Source organism: Cucurbita moschata, unplaced genomic scaffold (genome assembly GCF_002738365.1).
Source record: "Cucurbita moschata cultivar Rifu unplaced genomic scaffold, Cmos_1.0 Cmo_Scf00056, whole genome shotgun sequence".
In the NCBI taxonomy this organism is placed as follows: Eukaryota; Viridiplantae; Streptophyta; class Magnoliopsida; order Cucurbitales; family Cucurbitaceae; genus Cucurbita; species Cucurbita moschata.
Genome location: NW_019268572.1, coordinates 541,091 through 552,998, shown reverse-complemented (window position 1 = coordinate 552,998; position 11,908 = coordinate 541,091). Strand labels below are relative to the sequence as shown.

The window sequence follows — 11,908 nt, the reverse complement described above, 5'->3', positions numbered from 1 at the left end:
GGGGGGGGGGGGGGGGGCTAAGTCAACTGAGGGGCAAAAACGTCATTATGCCCCTCCAGCCCTAATAGGGGTCCAAAGAGAACCCTGTCACAACCCCTGCAAAAGAAAAATAGAGTTAGAGAGAAATTTGAGAGGAGTCAGTCGTGAAGTTTAACGGACCATCGTCGGAATCCACCTTCAGATGAGGCTTGTACAAGGATTGAGAGGTTATCGAGGCCGACGCTCCGTCAAGACCCAAGAACATTTTGCGAGGTAAGGGTCTGATCGACATTTCTCAAATTTGAGTTTTTCCTATGTGAATCGAGTCCTAAAATGCTGAAATATTCACCTAGGAACAACTCTACGCACGATCTGTGAAGAAGTTTGGCCAAGACCTCAACCCGAAGGCGGAGATCCGAGAATCATCCGAGAACGGTGAGCGAAATTTTGACGCTCTTAACTCGTCCAGTAGTGAAGCAAAAATTACAAAAAAAATACTAGGACGTAGCCCATAACACGCTATAGAACTTTGCCGAAGAAATCATATCCATCCGATCTACGGATCGAAAGATATGAAAATCAGAAAAGGGGACTGTGTTACGGATTTCAGAGGACATTGAAGCAAAAAGAAAAAAAAAAAGAGGTCGGCCGGCGACCGGCAAAGGGCGGCGTGACAGGCACCGGACACGCGTCGACCGTCGGTTGCAGCTCCAATGAGGTGACGACATGTGTCGCCTGCAAAGTCGAGCCAAATCGCAAACGCGAGCTGAGCCGAGCCGAACCGGACCAGCCGACCCGTGACTGCACAGGAGCTGCCGCACGTGGTAGGCGCGCGTGCGGCCTGCGACTGGCGCACGTCCACGCGCGTGGTCAGTGTACTGCTGGCGCGTGAAGCAGCCGTTTTGGCTTGATTGCCCTCTGTGTGCCCAATTTCTTTCCCAGTTCCAGTTCTAATACTGTTTTTACGTGAATAGGAACCTAATATAAAGAAATCAGTATTTTTGGACACCTCACTGGCAAAGAAACGCTAGCAGAAAGGCACGCTTCGACAAGATAAGTCACCACCTAGTATTTAGGAAGAAATACTTATAGGATTCGCTTGGATTGCATGCATGGTAGTAATTTTTTTCAGATTAGCTCTCTATGTAAAATATTAGCCAGATTGATTGCTATGAGTGTATTGGGGTGAATTATCTGAGTGTTGCTTGTATGCTTTAAGCTTCCGCCGTATGTATGCATGCGTTTAATTTATGTTGGAATTGTGTATGCCGTGTTCCGAGTGCTTGATGGACGAATTCACCCCATTGAGCGCAAACTTCGTGCTCTGGGTGCTTGATGGAGGTCATCGCCCCGTTGAGCCAGTATGACTAGTTTGCATGAATTACATATTATGATGTTAGAAGATGGTTGCATGCAAACTCTGTTAATTCCTAGGGCCGATTTCTATGATAAGCTTAGGGGATTACTGTTAGGAGCGATATGTCGCTCTAGCCAGACGTAATTTTTCCTTAGGAACTTAATGGTATACCATGGCAACAAGGTACCCCAGGAGTGTTCATAGATTGCTAGCGTGAGAACGATATCTATAGCTTCGTGGGAGGACCAAGGGTTCCTGTTCAGTCCTTACTGCTCTTAGCCATTTCGTATGGGAAATGTGTCCCCATGTCGTACAGCCCATTAGCTGCATGGGAACGGGTTGGGTCGCCCCCCCCTCCCCCCTAGGGGGACTATATGGGCGTAGGGGTATTCAGCACACCCCTAGGCTAGATACCATGTAGTTCTAGATAGCCATGTAGAGGTAGCACCTCATAGAGAGGTACCAACCATATTAGCTTGGCGTAGGGAACCTCCAGGCGTTTAATGAAAGGACGACGAACCGGTGAAACCCAAGGGACAAGCTCCAAGGGACTAAGATTAGAACCATATGTCCTAGAACCGAATTAGGAAATCGTGGGGACCTGTTAAATTAAGATGCAAAGAGAGCCTACAAGTAGGTAGCTTACTGAGTATAATTTTTATACTCATCCTTGCTATGTTTTCCTTTTTTTCAGGAGCGCGTGGTGTCGGTCAAGGGCTGGCATGATGGAGATGGGGATTGTCACAAAGGAACGGGTTGCCCCAGGGCGTCAGTCCATTCTTTATTTTGTGTTTTCATACTTTCGAAATTTATTTTCAAACCGTCATGTGTTTTGTTGTTTGACGCCCAAAAACTTTATTGGAATTTTAGGATTTTCTTTATTTCATATTTAAATCACTTGTGAATTTATGTCTTGTCATTAGTCACGGTCCGTAGTAAAATATTGGGTCGTGACAAATTTGGTATTAGAGCCAGGTTATAGGTCCTGTAGACATTTAGGATAAAGAGTCATGTCCTTTGTGACCTCGCTCGTCAAACACATGCCGCTCACGACTAGACGTTCTCACGCGACGGAAACATAGAGACAAAGGTTAAGCTAGTATTTATAGAGTATACCATGATCGACTATGGCATTATAGTCGCACATTACCTAGGAGATGTGCTAAGAATGAATTGTAACCATAGTTTCTTTTTCTATTGTGGTAGATAACGGCATCAAAGAGACGTGAACCATATGTAGGGCCGGGACCTAGAAGGGGAAGAAGAGGGGAAGTTCAGGACACCTCAGTTCCAACACCTGAAGAGGAACAACCTGAATTTCAGGTGGAGGTTGGGGATACGCCCCAAACTAGCGAGGGGACAGTACCACAGCCATTAAGAACAAAAAGACGCCGAAGGAAGGCTAAGGCCCGAAGGCTGCTTGATACACCCCCTACTGCTCCCTTCTCCGAGGAGGTCCCATCGGGTCCAACCCCGTGTACAGCAGTCCCGCTAAACCAGCTGTTAGCCATGCCCACAGCAGAGATGGTTCAGACGTTCATGATGACCTCGATAGAAAATGAGGCTCTAACGAACTAGATGATACAAACCATGATGGCTAATCATTCAACAGGGCAAGGGGGCAAGGATGCAGGGACTATGACTGTGAAGTTCCACTACTTAAGAGATTTCCTGAGGCATAAACCACCTTCCTTTGATGGAGGCAAGGTGGATCCCATTGCCGCTGAGAACTGGCTAGAGGTCATAGAAACGACCTTCCATTTTATGAACTGCCAGAACTGGAAGGGTGCTCAGAAGACCATTATACCACAAGGAGAGTTAATTATATGGTGTCAGTTTAAAGATGCGTACCTCCACAAATACTATTCAATCACTGCCAGAGTGAAAATGCAGACGCATTCCTCGCATTGAAATAGGGAGACAGATCAGTGGAGGAATATGACTTGGAGTTCAATAGGCTGGCGAGGTTTTCTCCAGCCTATGTTAGTTTCGAGGAGTTGAAGGGTGAACGATTCATCGTTGGCCTGAGGGAGGAACTAAGGGGGAATGTGGCATCCCAGTCATCCTTCATTTATGCGAAAGCCCTTCAAGTGGCGACCTTGCTCGACGCATCCTGCACCGACAAGCTGCAGTTGGGAATAGCACAATCATCCCACATTGCAGTCTAGGGAAAGGTGACAAACTCTAGCCACCTCAGAACTGGTAGACCGCCCCGTGGCCGCACTGATAAACGAAGAAAGACCCTGGTACGGAACATGACCCTTTGTCCTAACTGTCGGCGCCCTCACACGGGGGAATGCAGAGCAGGAACTGGCGCCTGCTACAGATGCAGCCAGGTAGGGCACTTTGCTGTGGATTGCCCTCAGAGGAACAATCAGCATGTTAATTGGCCTGCAGTACAACATCAGAGGGGCCAAGCTGCTCAACATAAGCAGGGGCAAGCTGTAGCCCATGCAACAACAACCAGGCAAGCTGACCAGCCTGACGCAGTTGTCACAGGTACGCTACCCGTATTTGGCTATCTTGCATTAGTATTGTTTGATTCGGGTTCGACGCATTCATTCATATCTGAGCAGTTTGTAGAGCTAGCACACCTAGAGAAAGAACTTTAAGAGATTACCCTATTAGTGTCCACCCCTGCTCATGAACTGTTGCTAGCTACCCATAGGGTTAAGGGAGGTGGTGTAACAATATCAGGGCGTGTCATCGAAGCTACACTGATAGTGTTAAGCATACAAGACTTCGATGTCATCTTGGGTATGGATTGGCTCGGCGAGAATCGTGTTTTGATAGATTGCGAGACTTGAATAGTGACTCTCAGGCTCCCGTCAGGGGACAACTTTACGTACAAGGGAGCCACTTCCAAAGGTGCCCCAAGCGTCATAACATCGCTAAGGGCTAAGAAGCTGATTCGTAGTGGCGTAAGTGCATTTCTAGCCAGGTGACCTTAGACAATAGCAACAAACAAATAACCTCATCGGTACCCATCGTCAGGGAGTTTGTAGATGTCTTTCCGGAGGATCTGTCAGGTTTGCCCCAGCCAGGGAAGTCGATTTTGGGATCGATTTAGAATCAGAAACTGTGCCGATCTCCAAGGCACCTTACAGGATGGCACCTGCAGAACTTAGGAAATTGAAGGAACAGTTACAGGAGCTGTTGGATAAGAGTTTCATCCTACCCAGTGTATCACCCTAGGGAGACCCTATTCTGTTTGTCAAGAAGAAGGACAGGTCCATTCGGTTGTGTATTGATTATAGGGAATTAAACAAGGTCACTATAAAGAATAAGTACCCTCTCCCGAGAATTGACGATCTGTTTGATCAGCTACAGGGAGCAACAGTCTTCTCCAAAATTGACCTAAGGTCGGGGTATCATTAGTTAAGGGTTAGAGAAGGGGATATACCAAAGACAGCTTTTAGAAGTCGTTATGGACATTACGAGTTTCTCGTTATGAACATTACGAGTTTCTCGTTATGAACATTACGAGTTTCTCGTTATGTCCTTTGGCGTTACCAATGGGCCAACAGTTTTCATGGAACTAATGAACAGGGTGTTTCAGGAATTCTTAGACACCTTTGTCATAGTGTTCATCGACAACATTCTAGTATACTCTAAGTCAGAGGCAGATCATGAAGAACACTTAAGAAAAGTCTTGACAATACTGAGAGCCCAGCAGTTGTATGCCAAGTTCTCTAAGTGCAAGTTTTGGTTGTCTGAAGTAGCATTTCTGGGTCACGTGGTGTCAAGCAAGGGGTGTTAGGATCGCACAACAACGCACACACTCGATCTAGATGAACACAAAGAAAAGGATAGAGAAAATTGCAAGGATAACTCTGGCTAAAAGGATTTTTTTATTTGATGATTTCAGGTATGTACAACAAGAGAGAGTACAGAGAATAGAATCATCTTCAAAGCTTTACTGGACGGGATAGATATATGGTTCAATCTACTAAATATAGCTTTACCAGATTTAACCATCTACTATATATAGCTATTTACCATATATAGCTTTACCGGATATAGCTTTACCATATATGGCTTTACCAAATATAGCTTTTCCGAATATAGCCGTTGACTAAGCTATAAATACAGGGAGCAGACTCCATAACTCAACAATTCCCCCACTTGGAGACTGATCCTACACCATACCAATTAGAGCTTTACATAACCTTAATTTTCCAACATCAACACATTTTGTCAACATGTCTGCTGGATTCTTTGCACCCTCTATCTTCTCCAAACACATATCGCCTTCTTCCACTAACCTGCGAGTGAAATGGTACCGTCTTCTAATGTGTTTTGTCCTTGAATGATAGACTGGGTTTTTCATCAATTGTATGGCACTCTGACTATCTGTATGAAGGATCTTCTTGCACTGCTTCTGGCCTAATTCTTCAAGATAGTCTGTCATCCATATCATCTCCTTTCCAGCTTCAGCTATAGCCACGTACTCAGCTTCAGTAGATGAAAGAGCAACACATTTCTGAAGCTTGGACATCCAACTCCCTGCTGTTCCATCTATAGTGTAGATATACCCAGATGTGCTCTTGCTGGAGTCTACATCTCCACTCAGATCAGCATCCACAAAACCTTGCAGAACTACTTTGCCATTGCCATAACAAAGTGTAGTATTGGATGTACCTCTCAGATATCTCAAAAGCCACTTCACAGCTTCCCAATGTTCCTTCCCTAGATTTGCCATGTACTTGCTAACAACTCCCACTGCATGTGTTATGTCAGGTCTAGTGCAGACCATAGCATACATCAAACTCCCAACTGCAGAAGCGTACGGAACTGATGCCATGTGCTCACGTTCCTCAACTATCTTGGGAGATTGCCCCTTTGAAAATTTAATATGATTTGCCAAGGGGGTAATCCTGGGTTTAGCGTTATTCATCTTGAGTTTGGACAACACCTTCTCAATGTACTGTTCTTGGGATAGATTTAATGTGCCAGCAGATCTATCTCGAGAAATCCTCATCCCAAGGATCTGCTTCGCTGCACCTAAATCTTTCATATCAAATACTGAAGACAAGCTTGCCTTCAGGTGAATAACGCTATTAGTATATCATCATACAGGAGTAGAAACACATAAGAATCAGTGTATTTCTTGAGGTAGCAACACTGATTCTTTTCACTTCTGTGGAAACCACTCTTGCTCATGAAGGAGTCAAACTTCTTGTACCATTGTCTCGGTGCTTGTTTCAGTCCAAACAAGCTCTTATTGAGCTTACACACCATGTGCTCCTTGCCTAGAGCTGCAAACCCTTCGGGTTGTTGCATATAGATCTCCTCATCTAGATCTCCATGTAAAAAAGCCGGTTTTACATCCATTTGCTCGAGGTGCAAATTCTCCGATGCAACAATACTCAGCAGAATTCGGATAGTAGTTAATTTCACAACTGGAGAAAAGATCTCAGCATAATCAATGTCTTTTCTTTGTGAATATCCTTTAACTACTAACCGGGCCTTAAACCTTCTTCTGCCATCTGGTTCAACCTTGATTTTGAACACCCATTTGTTCAACAGAGCTCTCTTTCCTGTAGGCAACTCAGTCAGCACCCACGTATTATTCCTTTCAAGTTAGCTCATCTCATCATCCATGGCTTGCTCCCACTTGGTTGAATCTTCCATTTGTAGGGCCTCATCAAAGGACTCTGGTTCTCCTTCGTTAGTCAGCAACAGATAATGTAATGAGGTTGAATATCTATCTGGTGCTCTGGTAGTTCTGGATGATCTTCTCAACACCTTCTCAGGTGCTACTTGCTCCACGTCTGGTTCTTCAGCAATAGGATCAGGAGTTTCTTTTGTTTCTGTTGTACCATCACTGCATGAATTTTCTTGCCACTCAAGTTCAACTCCCACTTGCTTCGTAGTCTTAGAGTTTATCTTCTCTCTGTCCTTGTACATGACATTTTCATCAAAGGTCACATCACAATGTCTTAGGATCTTCATATTTTTTCTCATCCCAAAACCTGTACCCAAACATGTCAGAGCCATAGCCTATGAAGTAGCATTTCATGGCCTTAGCATCAAGCTTATCTTTCTTCTCTGGATCAACATGGAGATACGCAGTACAACCAAAGGTTCTCAAGTGAGAGTACTTGAGTTCTTTTCCTGTCCATACTTCTTCGGGCAATTTGAACTCCAAGGGTACTGACGACCCTCTATTAATCAAATATGCTGCTGTGTTCACAGCATCAGCCCAGAATGTCTTTGGCAATCCAGAATGAATCCTCATGCTTCTTGCTCGCTCATTCAATGTTCTGTTCATCCTTTCTGCAATACCATTTTGTCTTGCCTTACCAGGAATTGTTCTTATTAATCTAATTCCCTCAGCTGCACAAAATGTTATAAACTCTGATTTGTTGTATTCTCCTCCATTGTCAGACCTCAGGCATTTGATCTTCAAGCCGGTCTGATTTTCAACTTTAGCTTTCCACTTCTTGAAGGTGGTAAACACATCTGACTTGTGTTTCAGAAAGTAAACCCATACCTTCCTGCTAAAGTCATCGATGAAGGTGACGTAGTACCTTGATCCACCAAGTGATGAAACTGGAGATGGTCCCCAGACGTCTGTATGAACCATTTCCAACCGCACTTTCTTCGGTTCTCTAGCAGCCTTTGTGAAACTAACTCGTTTCTGTTTGCCCATAATGCAGCTCTCACAAAGACCCATATCAACAGATTTTAAGCCTTCTAAAGCTCCTTTCGCAGCATCTTCATTCCTTTGACGCTCATATGTCCAAGTCTATTGTGCCATAGACTTGAATTGGAAGCACTCTCAACAGCAGCAGTCATGTTTATACACTCTGCAGTTGTGTATAAGGTTCCGGATTTTGTGCCATGCGCAACAACCATGACGCCCTTCACAATCTTCCAGGAACTCTTTCAAAACTCTGCTGCATAGCCTATGCTATCCAACTGACCAATAGAGACCAGGAATGTATTTGACATCTTGTAATGTCCATAGATTTCCTGCTGGAGTTTGTATAGAGACATCTCCCTTTCCTTCAATCTCCAAGGCTTTGTTGTCGGCCAGATACACCTTCCCGAAATTTCCTGATTTGAAATTTCGAAACAATTCCTTACCTGGAGACAAATGGAACGATGCAACTGAATCCAAAATCCAGGATTCAGCTGGGCTATCCACACTAAGGATTAAAACGTCCTCAGCATCTTCTGTTGTGTATATAGAATCATCATCATCTTCAGATTTATGATTCAGCTTCTTCTTTAGTTTTGTACAATCTGTCCGAAAGTGTCCTTTTCCCCCACAGCTCCAACACGTTACGTTGGGTTTGTTGGAGATTTTCCCCGGTTCTTTGATTTTGAACGCCCATGTTTGTTTGGGCTCTTTGATTTGCTTCTTCCCCTTCGATCAACACTGAGAGCATTGCCTGATGAATCTCCAGTTCTCCGTTTGCGAATACTTTCGCTGAGAACTACATCTCGAATTTCATCAAACTTCAGTTTATCAGATCCTCGGGAACTGCTGATTGCGGCAACAACAGTATCCCATGACTCGGGTAAGGATGACATCAAAATCAACGCTTAAATTTCATCTTCGAAATTAATTTCCACCGAACCCAGTTGACTTATGATCATATTGAATTCATTTATATGATCCGCAACACGTCCACCTTCAGACATCTGTAGATTGAACAATCTACGCATCAAATACACCTTGTTCATAGCCGACGGTTTTTCATACATATTTGACAGCGCCTTCATCAGATCTGACGTTGTCTTCTCCTTGATGATGTTAAACGCCACGTTTCTGGATAGCGTCAACCGGATCATCCCTAAGGCTTATCGATCCTTGAGCTTCCACTGTTCCGTGGTCATGGTATCCGGCTTCACCCCCAACAGAGGTTCGTGAAGATCTTTCTGGTACAGATAATCTTCAATCTGCATCTTCCAGAAATTGAAATCGGATCCATCGAACTTCTCAATTCCAATCTTTGAACTTTCCATCTTCACAGATCGTGGTGAATTTTGCCTTGCTTTGATACCAGTTGTTAGGATCGCACAACAACGCACACACTCGATCTAGATGAACACAAAGAAAAGGATAGAGAAAATTGCAAGGAGAACGCTGGCTAAAAGGATTTTTTTATTTGATGCTTTCAGGTATGTACAACAAGAGAGAGTACAGAGAATAGAAAGTACATCTTCAAAGCTTTACTGGACGGGATATATATATGGTTCAGTCTACTAAATATAGCTTTACCAGATTTAACCATCTACTATATATAGCTATTTACCATATATTGCTTTACCGGATATGGCTTTACCATATATGGCTTTACCAAATATAGCTTTTCCTGATATAGCTGTTGACCAAGCTATAAATACAGGGAGCAGACTCCATAACTCAACAAGGGGATTACAGTGGACCTAGCTAAGATAGAAGCAGTGATGGGGTGGCCAAAGCCGACTACAGTCAAAGAGGTGAGGAGTTTTCTAGGGCTAGTTGGATATTACAGAAGATTTGTCTAGAATTTCTCCAAAATTTCCTCAGCGCAAACTCAGCTAACCAAGAAGGGCAAGCCCTTTGCTTGGACTCTAGCTTACAAATAGAATTTCCAGGAACTCAAGAAGAGGTTGGTAACCACACCAATCCTTACAGTTCCAGACGAGTCAGGTAATCTTGTGGTGTACAGTGATGCATCAGGGAAAGGTTTGGGGTGTGTGCTCATGCAGAAGGGTAAGGTGATAGCGTATGCTTCTCGATAACTGAAGGAATATGAACGAAACTACCCAACGCATGACCTCGAGTTAGCAGCGGTAAAGTTTGCTCTAAAAACGTGGCGGCATTACCTGTATGGGGAAAAAGTACAAGTCTTTACCGATCATAAGAGCCTCAAGTACTTGTTCACGCAGAAGGAGCTTAATATGAGACAAAGGCGATGGTTGGAACTGGTAAAGAATTATGACATAGAGCTCCTGTACCATCTAGGAAAGGCTAACGTTGTAGCGGATGCACTGAGCAGGAAGGCTATGCATACTTCTGCAATGATCACCACATAGGAAGAAGACTACAAGATGAGATGAAGAGGGCTGGGATAGATGTGGTGGTTAAAGGTGGTACTGTGCAGATGGCACAGCTAACCATACAGCCCACCCTATGAAAGAAAATTATCGACGCTTAGAGGTCTGATGAACACCTCAGTAAAGTGTGAAGTCAGACTGAGACAGAGAGGCCAGCAGGGTATTTTATCTCCTCAGATGGGGGTCTGCAATGGCAAAACCGCTTGTGCGTTCCCCGAGATGAGGGAATCTTAAAAGATACGAAGCCCATGATACATCTTATATGTTCCACCCTGAAAGTACGAAGATGTATCAAGATCTGAAAAGATATTATTGGTGGTCTGGAATGAAGAGGGACATAGCAGATTTCGTAAGCCGTTGCTTGACCTACCAGCAGGTGAAGGCCTCGAGGCAGTGCCCAGCAGGATTGCTACAGCCCCTGAACGTTCTTCAGTGGAAATGGGAAGCAGATTGTATAGATTTCGTCTCGGGTTTGCCAAAGACAAAGCAGGGTTTCAACGTCATCTGGGTTGTTGTGGAAAGTCCACATATCGAGTGGATCGGTGGGCTCAATTATATATCAAGGAGACAGTACGCCTGCACGGGATACCAGTGTCCATAGTATCAGACCAGGACACCAGGTTCACCTCTCAGTTTTGGAAAAGTCTCCAGAAGCACTAAGAACTTAGTTGAGATTCAGTACAACGTTCCATCCTCAATCGGACGGACAGACTGAAAGGCTGAACCAGATTTTAGAGGATATGTTGCGAGCCTGTTCCTTAGATTTATCTGGGTGTTGGGACGAACATCTACCTTTAATGGAGTTTGCCTACAATAATAGTTATCAAGCGACCATTCAGATGGCCCCCTTTGAGGCACTGTATAGGCGTAGGTGTCGAACACCACTTTATTGGAAGAAAAAGGCACGCAGCAACTACTGGGACTTGAGTTGGTCTAGGTCACCAACGCAGCGGTGTAGAAAATCAAGCAGAGGATACTCACTGCACAGAGCCGACAGAAAAGCTATGTAGATGTGCGTAGAAGAAACCTCGAATTTGAGGTGGGTGACCATGTGTTTCTAAAGGTAGCCCCCTATGAGGGGGGTGTTATGGTTTGGAAAGAAGGGGAAATTGAGCCCAAGGTTCATAGGCCCCTTCGAGATTCTAGAAAGAGTTGAGGCTGTGGCTTACAGAATTGCCCTGCCACCGAACCTTGCCTCCGTGCACAATGTGTTCCACGTATTCATGTTGCGAAAGTACACTCCAGACCCTACTCATGTAATCAAGCATGAGATGCTTCCCCTTTGGGAAGATCTGTCTTACGAGGAGAAGCCTAGCAGAATTTTGGCTCGAGACACTAGGCGGTTGTGCAACAAAGATTTTCCCTTGGTAAAGGTCTCATGGGGTGACCGCCGAGAGGAAGAGGCAACCTGGGAACAAGAAGAGAACATGAGGAAAGCTTATCCCGAACTCTCCCAAGAGCTACTTTCAGGGACAAAAGTTCCTAAGGACGGGAGATTTTATAACGCAAAAAAAAAAA

General features: G+C 44.5%; 1 long non-coding RNA gene across 2 annotated transcripts in view; it reads left to right on the top strand.

Moving 5' to 3' along the window:
• The first annotated feature begins 121 nt into the window (after nucleotides 1-121).
• Nucleotides 122-11,908, top strand: part of LOC111436598 — a 13,067-nt gene continuing 1,280 nt past the window's right edge. The window contains exons 1-2 of one of the 2 annotated variants that reach the window (XR_002709279.1): nucleotides 122-252; nucleotides 333-414. This is a non-coding gene — a long non-coding RNA (uncharacterized LOC111436598). Of the gene's footprint in view, nucleotides 253-332; nucleotides 462-11,908 lie in introns of those variants that run through there. The other variant, XR_002709278.1, reaches the window with a different exon arrangement.